Source organism: Struthio camelus, chromosome 3 (assembly GCF_040807025.1).
Source record: "Struthio camelus isolate bStrCam1 chromosome 3, bStrCam1.hap1, whole genome shotgun sequence".
In the NCBI taxonomy this organism is placed as follows: Eukaryota; Metazoa; Chordata; class Aves; order Struthioniformes; family Struthionidae; genus Struthio; species Struthio camelus.
The window spans coordinates 10,247,008-10,261,736 of record NC_090944.1 but is presented as its reverse complement, the minus strand read 5'-3'; the positions used below and the strand labels follow the sequence as shown (position 1 = coordinate 10,261,736).

The window sequence follows — 14,729 nt, the reverse complement described above, 5'->3', positions numbered from 1 at the left end:
TTACCTACAGAGATCTTCATTATAGGTGTACGGTGGGTGGTATTTTTTTAAGTTCAAAAGAAGCGTCAGCTGCCTGACATTATTTGTAACTGAAATATATCCTACAGCCTCATGACTAGAAGTGTTTCATATCAAACAGCAGAATGTGTTGCACCATTTTAGGAAATTTATTATTTTTTCTCTTAACAAATGGGATTGAGGAGTTGGTCACATCAGAGCTCAACTGACTTAATAGTCTGACTGCACTTGCCTCATCTACTGACAGTTAAGTGTTGCAGTAATGAAAACTGTACTCCAAAATTGCAGACCCAAAGCCAGAATATTCCAAGAAATTTTGAAGAGTTATGGGTTCGCTCCTATACCCATTTTAAGACAAACTGAGGCCCCGAGAGCATTTGACTCAAGAAAAAGGGTGGCATACCAGAGCGAGGAGAAGAAACCAGCTCCAATTCCCTCTGGTCCACCTTACCTACAAGCGCGAAATCGCTGCCGTGTTAAGTGGATCGCGTCCTCCAGGTTAACATAACCGGTGCTACCGTCTCAGTACCGATCAGGTAAACAGCAACTTAAAAACTTTACCTCTCCAACCACCCCCCGACCCTTCCCCTTTCGGAGGCACATTTGGTATTTTGCTTTTAATCCTGGCCGATTTGCAGTTCGAAAAAACCCCGATGCTGGAGAGTTACTTGATATTCCGAAGGCGTTATTTTAAGATGAAACAATGTAAATTCTGCTTCGGATGGCAGATGGCTGGCAGCGCGCTGTTTGGCAAGCCAACTGGTAGGGTATGTTCGAAAGTCGGAGCAGCAGGTAGCGCGGCTCAATTTGAAGCGGCCGCAGATGCTCGGAGAGGCGCGGGGGAGGGGTGCAAGCTGGTCAGGAAATTAAGAACAGTAGTCGGAGCTCAGGGAAAAAGGCAGGGGGAGGAGGGAGAAAAGATGACGGCAATTAGCTGAAAGTTTCCTTCTTCCGATCAGCACTTTTTGGAGGCAAGTTATCAGAGAAGGGAGCGGAAGTGAATTCGCGCGGACGCGCCGCCGGCCCTTTGGGCGCGTCCGCCGCTCGTTCCCGAGCTAAACCCGGCGCAGGCGGCTTTACAGCCTTTGCGCTACTTGTATCCCACGCGAAGGGCTAGAAGTCGTACGAGTCGCGCGCTGCTCGTTGCGGAGGGGTGACGGTCCGCGCCGAGCCAACAGCCGCCGCCCCAACTTTCGCACTCTTGTTGCATTTTCTCGGTGCGTCTTTAGCTCCTGAAAGTAGGTGTCTGGCCTACCGTAGACATCGACACTCGCCCCGCGGCAAAGGGAGAGTGTTAGTCACACGCTGTCTGTCTTTCCCAAATTGGTAACTACGTGGGATGAAGCACCCTTAGGAGGAGCCTCGCTTTCCGCAGCTCCCGCAGGCACCCGGTTCAGGAGCTTAGATGAGCTATCTCGCTTTGAGACGGCTAAAAGTAGCTGCGATGGATCCTACCATAAATGATGGACACTCTAGACCAGAACTTCACTCAGACTGCAAGTTTACACCTCTGCTGCTCAACTAACCAGGCCACCAAGGCCAGCTGGCAGGGTCCAGCCGTCTCCACACTCTCCTATGCTCCAGCGCAGGGTAGTGGCATCCAAACTGCCTTTTGGGATCGGTCTCTGGCATGTGCTAGCTCCCAAAGTGTGCTTGGACAGCGTCTGGATAGTTCACCAAGGCCATAACTTTGCCCAGGACTGTACGAACAAGCGGGAAGACGGCTGCTCAGTGCCCAAGCCTATGCCCGGGCAATGTTTTCCCATGCCGAGGACACCAAAGGCTGCATCTAACAAGCCATTTCAGACATCCCCAAGCACACACCCATAGCACTGTGTCAGTAAGGCTGAGAGCTGGATGCCTACAAATTCTTTCTATCCTTGCAGCAAAAAGGACCAGAGTCCTCTAAGGAAGGATCCTGGCTCATCTTGGTGCAGGATAGTTGGGTAGATTGAGGCTAGACACACTGCTCAGGGAGGACAATGAAGGATAACACGGAGCTAAGCTCTCCTGAGAAAATACCTGCAGGGTCATTCCAGTGTCAGCCATTAACCCTGGCCTAACCCCAACCTTCCTATACGTAAATAATAAAGAGGAGAATAAACTGGTTTTGAATGCACTCCCAAAATCCTCCCATCCTGCAACGCAGAAGAAGCATTATGGAAGAGCAGTCACATTTGGCTTTGTAGCTTACCACAACAGACAATATGGAACAGCTGATCAAACACTCCAAATCCCAAATCTGAGTTCAAGTTTTCATACAGGATCATTTCCAGCCTTGATGCTTCCTCCTGGTATTTTTTTAACCATGATAATGCTGGCTGCTGTATATCTGTGGGTGCTAATGAGCTCTGAGTGGTGTTCATTTAAGAAATTCCACTCTGAAACAAGTGTATTGAGAACGTTACAATTAAGCAATCAACAAAATCAGGAAATGCCATAACTAGAGTTGCACCTGCACACTTATCTCTGCCTCCCTAGATGCTGCACATGACAAGACTTTCCTTTGAGCTTTCAGAGATTTGATTCTGGTCTTGACTCCCCCGAATTTAACAAAGTTATTTGTAGAAGGAGAATTTGGTTTATGAGGTGATTCTACCGTTAGCTACTATCTCTCATTTCATATAACCCTCTATAATACTGTTTTTAGAAGGGTGGGTAGTATTTCTTCATAGTATACTTACTCTGTTTGACATGAGCTTGATCAGCATTAACTGATCTTCTCTCCAAGGTATGTATTTTAATATTTTAGCAAGCAGCATTGTACGACACAGAACTTTACAACCCCTTTTTGCATACAGTGCATGGAAATGAAGCAGTTAAATACAAAAGCAATATACCTGTGAACACATGCAAATTACAGACTGGCAGATGAGGCAATTAGATACATAGTTAATTTATATGAAAAAAGGCAGGAGAACTGGGTATTTCATCAGATGCACACCATTATTCTCTAATACTGTACATGCAGAAGACTACCCAGGAACACTGTATTGTTTTGCATATACCATGCTATACATTTTCTAAGAATGTAGAAAATGTGCATACAGCATATTGTGTAATTTGGAAACCTGTATTTAATCAGGAAATTAAAGATCAGTGTAAAACAAATACAGGCAGCGGAAGTGTTAGGGCTGCTTGTGAAATGTTGGCACTGTCGCTACTTTAATGCCTAAAATGGCTCCTGAAAGTTAAGATGTTAATGCAAGTTCTTTACGTTATTTATTGAGGGAATTGCATAGGCACTTGGCACCTCAAATTACAGAGTCATAAAGAGTCAAGATTATTATGAGCTGCGGGAAAGTAGTAATTCACACCCCTCAGCTTCAGGCACTGGAGATAGCTGACATCCTTCAGCAGTCTACCGAGACCAAAGGCAGTTCTGTAGACCCAAGTCAGCCTCCTATTCTGTGCTCACCTTTGGAGAAGCCCTTCTCTCTTCGTGAGCTACAGAGGGAACGTGGAGAGACCAGCTGCCTAAGTTAGGCATTTGCCCCATTTTTGCCCTTAAAAAGCTTCCATTTTCTTCAGCTGAAGGCAAAGCAGGGTTTCACTGCGCCATGCTGACCACTAACCTGTTTGAGGCCTCTCTTACATGTTGCATTACCTTTCAAAGGCTATGTCTTAGCACCATTAAATATTTTCTTATGTGAGCTCAAAATAAATTTGAAATCATTGCTGAGATCGTTTGTGAATGACACAAAGTGTGACATCAGAATAAGTATTAAGGAGAGTGAGGCAGTCATAAAATCAGACTGGATTCCTTAGTACATTAGATTCAGTCACCGAAACTGTATTTTGATATAGACATATAACTTTGCCTTCAGTTAAGAAGAAGGAACACAGGAACAGAGAGAACAAAGGGTTACATAATGGAAAACAGCATCTGAAAGTAATTTAGGGGTCACAGAAACCAAACAGCTTAGTACTATGATGAGTACTCCCATTACGATGCTGTGATGAAGAGCACTAATGCAATCCATGGATGTTAGTACAGAAGACTAGGAGCAGAGGATGATTTGACCTTCATTTACTGCAGCATTGAGACTAACATTGGAATATTTAATCCACTGCTGGCAACCACATTTTTAAAGGATGTTAAAAAACTGGGGATGGTGGAAGGAGCTTCAGTACTAATTTCAGGGTGGGAGAATATGTCTTAAAAGAAAGATATGTTTCTCCTTTCAGTAATGAGGATAAAAGATTATTTTGAGTACAGTATTTAAAAACCTTTATTGAGACAAAACATTATAAAAGAGTGCTAAAAGCCAGACAAGTGCAATTAGGCAACTTCCACTTGCCCCAGTGTAAGATGAGTAGCCACTGCAATAAACTGCCAAGGGAAATGTGGACTTCAAATTCAAACCAAATACCCTTCTGGAACAGAAGTATTCCCAGAATGGGAGGTTGCATCCTCTGGTTTCCAGGAGACTGGCTTCAAATTCTGCAAAGCCAGGAAACACAAATTCTCATTAACTGAAAATCATTGTGTGGTAGCCTGAGAGCTATGGCAACCCTAGGGTTTCCTCAAGAGCTTATCAATATGAATATTACGACATGCATAAAACTATGGATTTGTTAAGAATGCATAAGATGTGGTGTGTTACTTGGGAAGATGGCTTTCATGAAATTTTAAAAAGTTTGAACAACCATTAGTGATTTTTAGCGGCTGGATTACACCAATAGTCTTGAACCTCAAAATAGTCAGCTTCTGAGATGAGAAGGTAGTTCTGCAAGAACCTCTGCAGAGGCAGCCTGGTTATCCCATCATCTACCTTCAGAAATGTTTTGTTCTTGTAATCTGTTTGCATTTTTATTACTCTGAAGCACCATACCAATTGATACAAATGGGAGGAATATTCTCAATCATGATACTAATCATAGAAGTAGGAATACTGGCTATACCGGATCACAACAAGGGCAGACTTTGCCTCTCTCAGTAGCAAAACTGAACAGAGGAGAAAACTGTATGGAAAAGCTAGTGCATCTAGCTCTTTATATAGCTGGTAGAAAAGTGATGATAGAAGAAGGAAAACATTTTATTTCTTTAGTAATGTGCTACACCAATATGTTCTCAGAAAGACAACAGCTTCACACTATGTCAAGGTTAGAACAAGCATGTAATAGGTATAACCTGCAACACAAATTCTAGATTGCAATGACTTTGTACTATTATCCTAACTGCAGAGAGTATTACTGACTTAGAAATAAAAGGCTTAACTCTATCCCATTACTTCTTTTTCATTTTCCACTGGGTATTATTAAAACCTACACCCTTGATTTGTTCACCCTTTGTGAAACTGCACAGAGCACACATCCAATTGGGTTTTTTTTTTTTTTGCTTCTTTGATTCTAACATATATACTCCCCATAAAGAGATCTTGCCCATAACTGGGCTTTTATAAACCCATTTATAGTATCATATCTTCTGGGATAATTTTAGTTAATGAAATCATATGTCTTCCATAACATTTTCTTAATTAGAAAGCAATGAACAAACCCTGCAACTGAAATTTATTTGAAGAAAGAAGTGTCACAGGTCTGCAATATTCTGTAAATCTGTAGGACAGTGGCATTTTCAAGCCCGGTAGAAAAGGGTTCCTAGAATGACTGATACATGCTTTATGCTTGCAGTCCTGAGTGGCTGTGATGCATGAGTTTTAAAGAAAACATATCAATCAATGAATATAATTGTTCAGTCAAAGGCCAGATAGCAGAGACAGCAGTTGTGTGCCAAAATTTTAACTATAAGGACCACTTTTTAACCCAGGTTTCTCTGCTGATCATCTTCTTCCATTAGATCCCACATAGACCATTGTCTATTATGGGCATATAATATCTTCATGGAAAATACACCAAATAGATGGTCATATCAGGAAAATATCTGGTTTCTTTTAAACAACTTATGTTAGAATTCAGTACCTGAACAATAGCATCCAGGGATATAAGCCTAAACTTTATGAGAATTATCAGTAACTTCTCCGTGGACAGCAGAAGGCAACCACTGACACAGTTACTAAGTAAAATTTTGTTCCCGGATCCTTCCCAAGTGAAAACAGGCAGACAGTTTGTCCAGGATAAGATTCTGTTGCCTGAACACAGGCATCTAATGCTATTTCAGATGCCCCTACAGCGTTCAAGACATCAGCACGGGGCTAACAGAGAGGATACAAGACCTAAAGGAGACCCACCTTCTGGAGCAGCTTTTCAGGGCACGGGTGGACACCCCAGGGAATCTAAAACGGCAGTAAGTGCCTATTTTTATGGAACTCAATCCCAGTACCATTTTCTTCATTGGGTTCTTTCACATAATAGTAAGTAAACAAAATGTCAGGATCACGGTGAATGTGCACTGTAAAATAGAAGTAGCATATACTTGCAATAGTAGGTATTTCTACAGCATATTAAGAAAGAAAATTGTTATGTCAACGTAGGTTCCTTTAACCACATAAGTTGAAATCCAAGACTTTAGAATTATTGGTTTTAAATGGATATTTGTTTTCAGCTATTACAGGTTTTCTCTGGCAAAAGGAAAATTTGATTTGGGCATATAGAGAAATTACTGACAATTTATAAAATCAAAAATGCTGGTGAATTTGGTGCATGAGGATATGGTCTCTCCCAAAGCTTGGTACTTCATCAGTACTTGACCATCTGAATTTTAAAGCAACAGTTAATGAGGCAAATGAAAAGCTTAACGTTGTGTATATAAAGATGATTGGGATCAAACTCTGCTCATGAAAAGAAGCTGCCTCCAAAATGAGTTCCATAAATGTCCCGAGGAAACTGGGGAGTCTCAGGAATGTTATCATGTACGGCACTGACATATGCTTCACATTTGTAGACTAAATTATCTTACTCTCCTACATAACACCTAAGAGGATATCTTTCTAGAAAACTAGAAGTGACATCCAGCATCAGGCTCAAACTCCTATATTTAAGTATCTATGTGGACTCAATTCAGTTACCCACACATTGACATTCAATGCCATTTGAGATGCCCTAGAGCATCCTACCATCTGCATAGCTTGGCATGTATTGACAGACCATCTCCTGGAGATCTGCACCTAGCTGGACAGGCTGCTCAGGCCAGGACGGATATGTCAGGACACCTCAAATGACACTAGACAATTAATCTAGAGTGGATCATTTGATCCTAAGGGTAGAATTCAGTTTAAGACTAAAACACTTACATCTAGGTCTCTACATGTATGTGTCTACATGCACATTGAGTGTCTAACTAGGTTTAGCTTAGACATTAGGTCTAAACTCGAAGTCAACAGAGACCTAATCAATGGGACACGGGAGCCATTGTACTAGCCATAAAGTAGACATCTACATCTGGTCACGGAAATGGCTCTGTAGTCTCTGCTGATTGTACAGATTAGGGGCTCAGTTCAGCAGTGTAGATATGGACATCTTTGCAATCTGAGATACCCGAGGCAGCCATATGCACCAGACAAACACGATACAAAACCAGAAAGAGATGTGGATCCATCTGGACCAGGTCTGACTGGAAGCATGAAGTGTATCAAATTACTCTAGATGCCTGCAACGAAAGTGGGAAGTTGATGGATCGCTACTGATTATGCCAGTAGCTCAGACAACAGTGCGCAGGTAGCCACCTACCAGCAGACACGTACATGCAAGTGTTTAAAGCAGATACTGCACCTCACCATAGATGTCCTTTCCTAGCACCCCAGTTAAAGAGGTAAACATTTCAAAAGATGCATAATCAGATTTTATAAAGCTGGACCATGGTTAATAAACTAGATATTGCACGAAAGGAAACTAGAGGTAGACTGGGAAGGAGCATATATCAAAGGAAGTCTGAGATGACAAAAATTACCCAGGTCAAGGCTTTTGAAGGACCCTGGAAAGAAGAATATGTGAAAGAAATGTACACCAAAGAACTAGTAGCTATTTCAGGCTCCGTGCTGTTAGGTCAAGTCCTGTGTGGTAACACAGTCACATTCAGACCTTCCTACAGTGCTGATCATTGCAGCTGGAGATATCTGAATATATCCATTTCTTTTTCTACATAGTGTTGGTCAGTGATTCCTGGTTCAGCATTCTCATGTGCCACCAGGAAATATTTTGACCTGCCTTGTAGCTTTTGGATGAGCAGGTATAACTGCTATTTCTTCTAAGGAAACAAATATGCTGAATCCCACCTGAATTTTCCTCCTCAAGTTTGTTGAGAATCATTGCTGTAGAATGTTAGCAATGTTGGGGGCTCCTATATGAGGGAAATTATTGCTACAAAAGGATTAGACGTTCCACGAGGAGCTCCTGAAATGATGAGTTTTGGCTTCTTTCTGAAAAAGCCCACAGAAATACTCCTGGGCTGCTCCGAATCTTTGAATGACTGAAGAGTGAAGTGCTGTACGTCACATATTTCCATACTTTGGAAATAACGATCTGATTTCCTAAGAAATCAATGGGGATTATAGAGCTGTCCTTCAATAGATTCACCTGTGGAAGATATTCAGGGGAAAGGATGCATTTTTAAATAAAGTCTGATCATTTATAGTAAAAGGAACAGATGATATGATATTGTTTGTGATAACATAAGACTGAGCTTTGAAGACATAAGAAATCAGTTCCAGTTCTGTATTCTTTGTATTTTGTGTTGGCCCACTGAAGCAATAATTCATAATAACACCGGAACTATCTAACTATTGCGTTGACAAAACACTGGACATTGTCATGAACATCTGCCTATTTCAGGACCCTATTTCAAGGTCCTAGTGGATAAGACAGAAAACATTGCCTAAGAACAAGTGTATTTGCTTGTCTCTTCAGGAATTGCAGAGGTTCGAAATTATCTTTAAAAAAAAAAAAATTGAAAAGGTTTGTCAGAACTCAGAATCCCCCAGCTCATGTTGTCACCTCTAATGCAGAAAATGCATCCCTTATGTTTCTTACTTACCAGTTCTTTAATGCTGAGAGGAAGAGAGAACAGGAAGGCGCTTCAGAGAAGGGCAACGCGCTATTTCGAGCACTGTTTCAAGGTCTAGCCAAACTGGTGTCCTTAGCGTAAAAGGAAAGCAAGACGTCTTCCTTTTTTAACATGTAAGTAAAAAAGAAGTTGAAAACAGATATCAGGGGAATCTTTTCTTCCCAGATGTGAAAACAAACAAAAAAGTACAACTTCAGGGCTTTGAAGAGCGCAGCTACCCTGCCTGGATGACACCCCGTGACATTTATAGCTGGCAAAGTTGTTTCCTAAGGGGCAAAGAAGGGAGGAGGGGGATGAAGGAAGAAGGAAGATGGCAGGAAAAGAAAAGAATTACTGAGGACAACAATTTTCTATAGGAAAGGAGCCTGTGAATTTTCTGCTGAGACAGGATGAACGCTTTATTTTCCCATAACCACTCTATTCACTCGATCCTTGAGACATACATAAAAGAAAGGAGTGATCATCACCAGAATATTATACTCTTATTATTATTTAGGGTTCAGGGGTCTGCCCACCCCTGGGCTTCATATCTGTTTTACTGCAATCTAGAGAAAAAGCCTACCATGCTCTACCTTACTCCATCCCACATCCCTCCAAAAATCAAAAGCCGAAAACTCACTACCCTTTTGCAGGAACTACCTTCACTGTCATCAAAACTGGTACTGCAAGACCTAGAAATAGTATTTAAGAAGATTTTCACAAGATAAAAGGATTTTCTTGCAGAGGGAGACAGTGCATGTCTACCTCCTTTAAGGAGACTTAAGGCAACCCCCTGCTCCCCACGTTACGAGTCCCCCCTCTGTGCCTAAAATGCAAAGAGTATACAGCGCCCTGCTAGGGCACATGGCTTTAGCAGAAGCAGTAAAAGCTCAAACCCCAGTGATGACAGAGGTGACAGCAGTTTAAGCAACATATGGGCAGGTGATACAGAAGTGGCGTTACTAGGACACAGGGCTAAGCTTCATTTTCAATTTTCAGACTCCCTGAGAACCCCAGGGAATGCATAAATTACCTATCCTGCTGCTAGCCATGCTACGCACTTGCCAGATTTTATCCTGATTTACCCTGTTAGAGATACACAGAATTAAAAAGTCCAAAGTCAGCAGCTGGGTTTTTTTAATCAGGTATTTGTAACACTCGGGCAATGGCCAGCAACTAAAACCTACAGTTAAGAGCAGAGTTGCTAGAAAACATCTTTCCTTCCTCACAAAAAATCAAATAAAATGGCAATGTAGCATTTTCCCCTGTTCTTACCCCACTCATTTTTTAACTTTCATTAAAAATAGCAAAAAATGCAAGAAAGGGCTGTTTATATAGCACATACACACAGACATATATGTCAACATATAGAAACATATATATATGCAGCAATCAACAACCTCAAATGTGTCTTGGCAGGGGGTTCAACACCAAAAAGATATAAAATTTATTCCCAGGAGAAAACTTCCTTTAGTTAAAAACACATTTTTGATCAAGAAATATTTCTGTGCAAAATTTTCAGTGAAATCTAATTTAGGTCTCTAATTTGCTGGCTGCTCAAATCCTTTCCAATCTCTGCTTCCTGGAAATTGAGGCTATATAAGGGAAAAGGATAACAGCCCTTTTCTTTTAAAGAATATGCCTGGAGCTGAAAGATTTAAATTTAAAGTAGCTATAGTAGCTATAACTACTCCATCCAAGAGATACTCACAGAGTGCTACCTGTAGCAACATGAAGTCTGCATTCATCTGAGTAGGATTTGGTGTTGGCACCAGTTCAGCATTTCTTGCTTGTGGCAGAGGTACGAAGCGAGTGCGATGCACAAAAGATATGCAACCATTTCCGTGCAAATCCACCATGGCATTCTCTTATGGTGCCATATGATCCAAACAAAAGAGAGCAGCTGGAAACTGCTGCTCAAATGTGGGGATGCTAAGATCACAGAATTTTTTTTTAAAGAGCTACCGGTGATGCGAGGCTATGGCGTGACCGTAGCATAAATGTAAGGAAATCCATGCCTGATTTCCAGAAAATGGCTAAATTATGTTCACGTAAGGCTATGATAAAGAGAATTAATATACAAGCGGTGAATCTGCTAAAAGGAGTCACATATCTGTCACCCAGTTGCAAAAGCTCTCTGTTAAAACCAAAAAAAGACTTTGGGCTTGTTTTTTTTTTTTCTTTTTTGCTTCTACAGCTTTTCTTTTTATCCTTAAGAAATGAACACAGTTTTACATCTATCCCTGTAAGAACTGTCCAAGTACATGAGTATAGTCTTCCTCTGTTAGGGAAAAAAGTCAGTATACTTTTTTTTCCCTACAGAATCTCAAGGGTTACTGGTAATGTGAGGGTAGTGTAAGCAAATAAAAAGTACTAATGCATCTCTGTGTATCTGGAATGTTAAAATGTTAATCATGCTCTCTCTATACGGAAAAAAATACCCATAGGAAGTTCTGATTATCTATTTCTAGATATATTCTTGTGAAATAGAATAGAAACAAATGCATTTTCAAATCATGAAGGAAAAGCCATGCCCCTCTTTCAGACATTTTTGGGCTTGATGTCTAGAAATCAAAGTAAGAAACATTTCAATAATATAGCCCATAGCCTTCCTATTATAGTGGTAGGGAACTATCCCTTGTTAAAAGACTTACACAGAGATGAGCACCTATTTAGACACCATTGTAAATGAAGACAATGCATTTATTTCATTGCTATGGTTACTAAATCAAGTATGAAGTGTAGAAATATGGTTCACAAGGAAAAAAGAATGAAGAAAAATAAATGATATACTCCTTTAGAAATGCAGGAGAAAGATTAAACAAATAGGTTACACAGTTTAAGAAACAATTAATTATTAGAACTTTTACAAGACATTTGATACAATCTCATGCTAGCCTGATTGCAGCCTTTCTCATGCCAGTGCTGTCTTACTCCCTTGGCTTTTACCTCTCTTGCCTTTTCTATTGCTGCCCGTGAAGGAGAAAAGCTCGTGGCTTTTATCTAAAATATTCGTAGGAGAAGAATGACATAGCGATGTAAACCTATATGGAGCATTAAACACTATTCTAACCTGGGAATGGCTTTGCAGAGGTGGAGCTCCTAGGGTTCGGAAAAAGAGGGGCTTCTCCAGACCTGCTGTGCTCCAGGGGAAGGATGCCAGGAGTGCTCACTGCTGCTGGGACCAGAGGGCACACGTAGTAGGGCTGGCGGCGAGCTTGAGCTCACCAGCCCCTTCCTTGCGTTAGCCCCCAGCAGGCTCCGAGAGTAGCGTCCGGTGCTCTGCCGGGCTCGCACGGATCCTCTCCTCCTCTCCTGCATCTAGTCAGGACCTGCTTGACACAAATGGGCTGAGTTTTTGCTCACGCACAACACAGGATAGCAAACGATCGTCTGAAAACGGCCGGGCGCAACACGAAGTGTTTCCCGGGGCGATTTCTAAAACGCGCCATCTCAGAGGGCCAAAGGGTCAGTAGTTTTTGCAAATGATGTACCATCACAGCACCCAGACCTCTTCATCTAGTGTACGTGCAGATGATAGGCTGAGTCCTGCTGAGCAGCATTGTTTTGTGCTGTTCCACACCAACAGAGTAGATCTAGTAAGGTGCTCCAGAAGTATAAAGATCATGGGAATAGGCACCAGAAGCAGTCAACTTAATTCTTTACTGTCTGGAAATGTTATAAAGCTGCACTCTTCCATTATATATAGTCCAAACAGGTTGCTTAAAAGGTTATGTGAGCCAAAACCAAGAAAACTAATAGCTAAGATTACAAATCTTGTTCTCCCTTCTTTAGTGACACACAGTCAACAAAATAATTCCAGTCACTCACTGAAACATTGCTTGCTCCAGAGATGCCAGTCAAATTGCATTTGGTTCATATAAGCCTCATCAGAACTATACAAAATTCAGGGCTAAAAATGCTGCAGTCAAACTCACAGGCAAAGCGCATGGGAGACAATGGGATGACACTCCGAGATAGGATGTACAAAAGCCAAGATTAATCTACCTGACAGTCTGCTGCCGACTCCTCAACACATATCCAAACAAATTCAATGCAACAGCTTTAGAAACTGCCTCTATCATATTTAGGCAAAGCCAGTGATTCATCCACTTTCTGCACTTTCTCCCTGGGCATGCCTGGAAATCCTTTTGCCGCAGCCAGTTAGGAAGAGATCTCATGAATTAGGACTTCTTTACCCTTCTTTTCTGACCGGCACATACCAGTGGATTATTTACCCAAATTCAACAGAATTCTCCAGGTAGACTGCCTCCAGAAAAGAGCTTTTCTAGAAACAGAGCCAAGAAGATCCAGATGGATTTAAAGCATTTAAATTAATACTGTCCCCACACACCTCAGTGGGAGTGCACAGCTGTACTGCAGTCGTATTTTTAAAGGGAGACACGCTGGCTCTGCCCGGGCAGTTACGGTTGTGCCACTGCTTCACGACACAGCGCGGTGGCACAGCTCCAGATGCAGCACATTGGCATAGCGCGTGGCAGTCATTGCCCCGTTGGCTTTCAGAGTAACATATTCAAAATACCCCAAGTGACCAAGGAGCCTGAACTTTGTTGACTTTATTGGGACTGAGCCTATTAAGCGACCGAGGGGCTTTGGAAAATGTTACCTCCTTCGCCGAAAGGTATGCGTCTAGCTAAACCAGGGAGCCAAGAAAAGAAGAGAGGGAGGAGAAAAGGACAAAGTGAGAGTAACAATAAGGACACTTTAGTACTGCATAAAATTCCTTCTTTTTATTCTCTCCCAGAAGATGCAATTTCTGAAAGGAAATAGCAACGGAAAAAAGGGCAAGTAAGGCTCTGTGAAAATAACTTTGTTTTATCTGCTATGTCCCCCAGAGATCTCTGCTCCTAGAGATTAGTAGTTATAGTCTCCCTCTGAAAGAACAGGGAAGCATCTCCCAGTAAGCCTAACAAAAAACAAATTGAAAATCGTTCTACTGAGCTACTGTTATCTAACTTAGAATTCCATCTAAACACAGAATTTCTCTGATACTCCAAATAACTGCCTTGCAGATTTCAATAATGGGAAGTTTGGATAGCGAATCACAAAAACTAGCGGTTCTGATGGATGAACCGCAATGTACTGGGAGCTGCACTAGGTCAGGTTTCAGCGTAATCTATTACCCACTTTAAAGCCTTGGGAAGTTTAAGACGTCTTCTCAAGGCAACGCAACGTCAAGTGCTGCAATGAATCTGTAGTTCCCTTTGAACAAAAACTATGCACCCGATTTTCATCTCTGCTCAGGCTTGCCATAAACTTACTGCACTCATTGTGCAAAGCTTAAAGTGGGTATAAAAGCAGTTTAAGTAACTGGGAGATAATACAAAAAAGAATCAGAATTCAGAATTTTATTAGCATCCAAAATCCAAAGAGTCAACTTCTAAAAAAGTCATGAGACTGACGGGGAAAAGCAACACTGTAGAGAAAGGAATTGGTGCAACTTTGAAACATCCTTTAACACAAGATGACAAAGAATTGCCTGGTCCTAGGGAAAAAGTTACTAGAAAAATGAGCTATTAGAGCGTGAAAGTCATATGCTTTTCTTGCGTAAATGAGCACGAACATGTATTTCTCTTCCTGGAGGTGGCACAAAGGAAGGGCCAACAAGCTTACTGAGAATTTTGCGAAGACTCCAGTACAAAGCACTGAAAAAAAGAGACTTCCTTGGAAGGTAAACTTGATTTCCCCAAGGGCATGAGTAAGCAGTCATTTCACTCACAGGCAAATGAAAGCAATGATGAGCTTTCAG

At 41.6% G+C, this 14,729-nt stretch overlaps 1 protein-coding gene and 1 long non-coding RNA gene across 14 annotated transcripts in view; both read right to left on the bottom strand.

The window, feature by feature from the left end:
* The window catches only part of MSRA (methionine sulfoxide reductase A), a 302,387-nt gene that overhangs the window by 50,178 nt on the left and 237,480 nt on the right, over positions 1 to 14,729 (bottom strand). The gene's annotated exons all lie outside the window — the stretch shown is intronic.
* Positions 5,900 to 12,358, bottom strand: LOC104138999 (uncharacterized). Its single transcript, XR_693026.2, has 3 exons — positions 12,033 to 12,358; positions 8,951 to 9,081; positions 5,900 to 6,370 (listed from the first exon to the last, which is right to left on the bottom strand). It is a non-coding gene; the product is annotated as an uncharacterized lncRNA (long non-coding RNA).